Source organism: Sinocyclocheilus anshuiensis, unplaced genomic scaffold, assembly GCF_001515605.1.
Source record: "Sinocyclocheilus anshuiensis isolate Anshui unplaced genomic scaffold, SAMN03320099.WGS_v1.1 scaffold75, whole genome shotgun sequence".
NCBI lineage: Eukaryota > Metazoa > Chordata > Actinopteri > Cypriniformes > Cyprinidae > Sinocyclocheilus > Sinocyclocheilus anshuiensis.
The window spans coordinates 372,431-378,927 of record NW_015549634.1 but is presented as its reverse complement, the minus strand read 5'-3'; the positions used below and the strand labels follow the sequence as shown (position 1 = coordinate 378,927).

The window sequence follows — 6,497 nt, the reverse complement described above, 5'->3', positions numbered from 1 at the left end:
ACACACACACACACACACACACACACACACACACCCACACACACACACACACACACACCTCCAGCAGTCCAGCCTATAATGCTGCTTCTCATCCACTGTCAGATGTGGGATTTTTCTACTTGATATTCTCATAAAGGGTTTCCAGTGCCTGATGCTTGAAAGATGGCATACAGTTTAAAGAAACAAACTTTTTTTTTTTTTTTACAGTAGCAGGGCCTTTAGTGTTCAATTGTCTATTAGCAACCAAAATGCAAATAATAGATGATGCTCTGAAATGCCAGACTTAGCAAAAAAAAAAAAAAAACATAATTTACAGGGTTGCACACACTAATATTGGCAGACATGTTTTATCTTTATGTAATATAGAAACTGGCCCTTTGATGCATTTTATTGGCATGGTATTTGTCATTAGCAGTGAGCCTCTGTACTGTATATAATTTTATCTAAAACAATTGAAAAAAAATGTAAACAACATCAATTCTTGCAAAATAATATAATTTTTATGCCTTTTATATGCATTTAATTACAATACCATTCAAAAGGTTTGTTTAGTCTCTTCTGCTCACCAAGGCTGCATATATTTGATCAAAAATACAGTAAAAACAGTAAAATTGTGAAAAAATTACAATTTAAAATAACTGTTTTCTATGTGAATATCTGTTCAAATGTAATTTATTTCTGTGATGCACAGCTGAATTTTCAGCATCATTACTCCAGTCTTCAGTGTCACATGATCTTCAGAAATCATTCTGATTTGCTGCTCAAGAAACATTTCTGATTATTATCAATGTTGAAAACAGTTGTGCTGCCCAATATATATATATTTTTTACTTATTATTTTTAAAAACAACATTTATTTAAAATATAAACTGTTGTTTTTTATTAAATGAATGCATCATTGCTGAATAAAAAAAATTTATATAAAAAAACAATAATAAATTATATCAATATTTCTACGGTTTTGTTTTATATTCATGCTTTAAAAAAGTAGTTGTGATGTTTGATGTTCTTCTCAAATATGATAATGATTACTCAAAGTGAAGGAGAAAATGGTTCATAAGTTCATGATTGTCCTGGATCTCCGTCTCTGAAGACTGACAGTCTGTTTTGCTGTTCAGTGTCAGAGTCACTTCATCTTATTAGAGAAGATCCCTCAAACCAGAACATACGAGGCTCTCGCACGGCTCTCTTTGAATCATCACCCTGACTCAGAACATATTGCTTTTTCAATGAGGCTTATGAGAGCGAAAGCCTGTCCAAATCTGACCTGCCAATGAACTCCTACAGGTAGTTAAACTAATGAAAGTAGAGAGGGTTCATAATGCTTCTCAGAGTCTACAAGACTTAGCCTTCTCATTTCCTTAAGGAGAACTGATGCATTGTCTTTTCCAAGATTTAAAGGAATAAATAAGCCAAAAATTATCATTCTATCACCATTTACTCAACCTTATGTTGTTTCAAACCCATGGAGGCCTGCTTAAACCACATGATACAAAAGATAATTGCAACTTTTTATCTCACAATTCAGACTTTTCCCCTTGCAATTCTGAGAAAAAAGAAGATACAAAGAAGAATTGTGAGATATAAAGTACGAATTGTGAGATATAAACTAAGAATTGCAAGATGCAAATTACAAGATATAAACTCGCAATTGCAAGAAAAACAGTCGAATTTGTGAGATAAAAAGTCAAAATGACCTTTTTTATTTTTTATTCAATGGCAAAAACAAAAAGGTCTGAGTTGTGAGATGTAAACTCAGAATTATGAGAAAAAAGTCTGAATTCTCAGTTTATATCTCATACTTTTTTACCTTTTTTTCTCAGAATTTTGAGATCTACACTCCGAAATGTGAGACGTAAACTCACAATTGCAAGACATAGAGTAAAAAATCGTGAGTTGTAAAGTCAGAATTGTGATATGTAAAGTCCGAAACACAAGATGTAAAGTCAGAATTGAGACAAAGTCCAAATTGCGAGATGTAAATTCAGAACTGTGAAACAAAGTCTGAAATGTGAGACGTAAACTCAGAATTGCGAGACGTAAACTCAAAATTGCAAGATACTAAGAATTGTGAAAAGTCCAAATTACGAGATATAAAGGCTGGATTGCAAAACATGAACTCAGAATTGTGAGACGTGAAGTCCAAATTGTGAGATGTAAAGTTTGAATTACTAGCTGTAAACTTCAGAATTGTGAGACTTAAAGGGTTAGTTCACCCAAAAATGAAAATTAGCTCTGAAAGAAGAAAGTCTTATACACCTAGGATGACTTGAGGGTGAGTAATTCATGGGCTAATTTTCATTTTTGGGTGAACTAACCCTTTAAAGGCCGAATAGCGAGACATAAACTCAGAATTGCGACAAAAAAGTTGCAATTCGCTTTTTTATTTTTTATCCTCTTATGAAAATGCACTTCAACACAAACCTGTATGACTTTCTTTCTCTTTAGACCGAACCTGTTCAGAACCTTCTACCTAACATTGTGTCTCACAGATAAAATAAAGTCATACAGGTTGACAGACTGTTTCATTTTTGGCTGAATTGCTCATTTAAAGCTCTTCCCTCGCTGGTTCTTCAGGTCGCTTGTTTAACCTTAAGAAAAATAGCCAGACGTCTCTCATGTCGTTCATTTGACCTTCATATACTGTGGCACAGCTGCGCAGAGGATCCCAGACTACAGTGTGTCAGACTGCGCTGATGTTGTTCATCGGTCCGGGATTATTGCGCTGACAGATTGATCGGGTGCAGACGCGCGAGCAGCGCTCAGGTATGTCGGGATGCAGCGGCGGGCGTCTGATCACCCTCAATCACGCGCACATGTGTCCTGCGGGACTGACAGGTTTCATTAGCACAGGCCTGGGAACAGTTATTACCCTGATAAAACCAGATCACAGCGGAGGAAATTGAATTCTAGAGGACATCAGTTCTCACGGAGAGAAGCTCGGACACCAGACGAGAGGCTGGATGAATGTCAAAGATATTTATGCAATCTGCGATAGAGCAGGACACACTCCAGCGCTGGCGAGCCGAGATAAGAAAACCCGGAGAACATCCTGCTCTGGGAAAAAACTGAATATCCAGAAAAACCACTGACGCTGACAGTTTGTTCTACCACTTTCCAAACTAATTGAGCGGAAGATCGTCTGTTAAAAACAATTTCCAAAGGGAATTCACTAAGAAGGAATCACTGCTGATGCAGTCTGTATTAAAGCTGCATGGAATCTGAACCTTTTTTTCTTTATATCTTGATTTTGTGTAATTTAATATGTTGATTAACTGCTTTTTTTAGCATATTGATCTATTGTGGTGGGGTTTTTTTTGGATCAGTGCTCGATTGATTCTGATTGATTGGTTCTGATTGATCATGTGATCTCCTAAAATCATCATGTGATTCCTTAAAGTGCCCCTATTATGGGTTATGAAAGGTTCATATTTTGGTTTTGGGAGTCCCCAACAACAGGTTGACATGCATGCAAGGTCAAAAAACACTTTAATTGTCTTATAATATGCATTTATTTTTACCTTATTTGCTCAATGACTCCCAAACGATTCGCTCAACGATTCATTTTTCTGTATTAATTTTGCCAATTCCGATTCATTTTGCCTGTAATGGCTGATAAATCAGCGTTTGTGAGCGCAGTGCTGCTTTGTGTACAGCGTTACCGGGGAAACTGCTATTTTTACTGCTCCAAAAGTGGCACCTAGTGGCAAAGAATGAATTTGCATTTCAGACCAATGCGAAAAGACCAACAAGTGGGCGGGCAATATGCTTGGGATTCGTTTTAAAAATATACATGGTGCACTTTCAGATTTAAAACTTTGCAGGATATTTTCATTCACTTAGAGGTCACACTGCATGAAAGGTAATTTTCAAAAATCCATAATAGGGGCACTTTAAATCAAGATGGCTCCTAGTTCCAACATTGTTAGCTTGGCGTTGAAAATGGTCACCATGTGACCGAAACGTTTGCCTTGTTGCCTTGTTTTTTTTCAGTAAATTGCTTACACTGTTTTCATCTCGCTTGTGACTTTTTGATTTTTGATAGTGATGGGAGAAACGAACGTTTTCAAAGCTTCGAATCAATTGAACCAATTGCTTCGCAAAATGATTCACCGTTTCGAAGCACTAGTGGTCAAAAGTGTGTAAATGCAACAAAAACTCAGGCTAAAACATGCATAAAAACAGCTTTTAAAACCCCATTGCAAATGTTTTATTGAAAGTTGAATACATTAAATGCCATAAAAATGATAAAATACCATTAAATATGAAGTGTCTGTATATGGCTTTTAAAATATTTTATATTAATTTGCAGGGCTTGTTTTGTTTTATGGAGAGCTTGTATACTATTAACTACTTCTCATCCTTTTAATTACACAAATGCCTTGTTAAAAATGTCTACAAATTGATTAAACTGATCCGAAATCAGGTAAAAACCATAGCCGCTGATTCAATGGTTTGCCACTGTGGGGCGATCACAGTGAACTCGCATGATTCACGGGTTTACAGAGATCGCCCCCCCAATGGAAAAAACAGTTATGACGTAATGAAGCCTAGTTTACTGAAATCACGTGACTTTGGCAGTTTGATACGTGCTCCGAACCACTGTTTCGAAACAAAAGATTCACAAAAGTTTCGAAGCTTCACAAAGCAGTGCTTCGAAAGCGGCCATCACTAATTTTTGTGTAGACGTTTTTCAAGTATTTTACTTTTTGAAATCTGAACCTGAAACAGTCACTTATCATAAATGTAAACGCAATAGGCCTATATTGTGAAATTTTGCATTCTCTCCCCAAACTATTGTGTTCCCTAAAATAACTTACTGTAGCTTTTCTTGGGACAACCGCAATCGTTTTTGCAAAAGAGCACACGTTTTGTGAGCAAATACAACAATTCTCTGGAACACAAATGTTTGGCAAGAGAATGCAAAGTTTTTTGGCGAACACAACAGTTTTGTGAGCGAACGCAAATGTTTCTTTCTTAGGAGTTCGTAAATATTTTGCGAGAGAACACAAAGTTTTTCTGGAGATTGCAAATTTATTGCAAGAGAACGTAAAATTTATTTGGACAACAATAGTTTTGCGAAAGAACGCAACTTGTTTTGCAAGTGAATGCAAACTTTCTCTTGGGAATGCAAATGTTTTGCGAGCAAATGCAGAATGCAAGTGAACACAAATGTTTTATGAGTTAATGCAAGCTTTCTCTTGGGAACGCAAATGTTTTGCAAGAGACCACAAAGTTTTTTCCAGGAAACGCAATAGTTTTGGGAGATTTTTGCACCATTAGTGGTGCCAAACAGAATTGCAAAAGTACCAATTATTTCTAAGCAAATTTTCACCACACATTCTACGCTGCTTCCCTGCTACTGGTCAGTCAAACAGATAGCCCCGCCCCCCAAATCATATGATTGGTTGAGTCAGAAGTTGACATGTCAGGTCACTCCAACAAATTAATATTCTGACAGTGTCACAGTGTCAAAAGACCAATTTATAGTGACGTAAAACGTAAAACTGATCTACCAGATTATGTCATTTGAATTTGTAAAAAAGAATGCAGTTTTATTTAAAATATACTGGTAAAAAATGTATAGCCTGAATGCACTGTAAGTCGCTTTGGATAAAAGCGTCTGCTAAATGCATAAATTATTAAATTAATTAAATTATTTAATATTAATGGTATCTTTCTATATATGTAAGCTGTGGTTTTAAACTTATCTGACCAAACACACATCGAGTTAGAAATAAACTGATGAGGAAAAACCTCAAACAAAAGTTTCAAACCAGAAAAATCCTTTCAGTCATGTGATTGATTCATTGGTGTGTTAGATTGCTGTGTAATAATGTCAGTGACTGTGACTCTCCATATATGCCGCACACTTGTGTGATCTGAACTCCTCCGGACAGATGAGTAATGACAGTAATTAGCAGATTTTCCTGGCAGTAAATTTAGTCTAAATGAGGATGAATGGCTCATGATCTTAATTAGCAGTGGACTAATGTCGCTGTAGTAATTGCAGTGGTGTGAGACTCTCTGCTGCTCTTTTCAAACAGCTCTCTTCATCATCAGCGAGAAAGATAATCATATGAGAAGAAAACTGAGTTACAGCCTGGGAAAGTGACGTCACCCTGAACCTCAGACCCGTCTGATGCATGTTGCACACAAATGGCAAGAGATTTCAAGGTTCCCACACTTTTCCACGACCTTTCCAGTCGTTCAAGATTAATGCATAAGAAGTGAATCTCCCAAACTCGTCAAGAACATGTGTGGATCATATATCTCCCCCAAAATCAATTGGAAAGTAATGAGAAATTATTTATTGCCCAGTGAAAGTAAAACCTATCTTATTTAATTTTGCTTTTAATTAATTAATTTAATTGATTTATTTAATTTATATTATTTTTAATTTAGTTATACTTATTCGTTTATTTAATTATTTTTATTCATTTGTTAAATCTATATATATAGTTAAAATATATATATATATATATATATATATATAT

At 35.6% G+C, this 6,497-nt stretch overlaps 1 long non-coding RNA gene across 3 annotated transcripts in view; it reads right to left on the bottom strand.

The window, feature by feature from the left end:
- Positions 1-2,382: 2,382 nt before the first annotated feature.
- Positions 2,383-6,497, bottom strand: part of LOC107659669 (uncharacterized) — a 28,392-nt gene continuing 24,277 nt past the window's right edge. For 2 of the 3 annotated variants that reach the window (XR_001630940.1, XR_001630938.1), the window contains exon 6: positions 2,383-2,831. This is a non-coding gene — a long non-coding RNA (uncharacterized LOC107659669). The remainder of the gene's footprint in view (positions 2,832-6,497) is intronic. The other variant, XR_001630939.1, reaches the window with a different exon arrangement.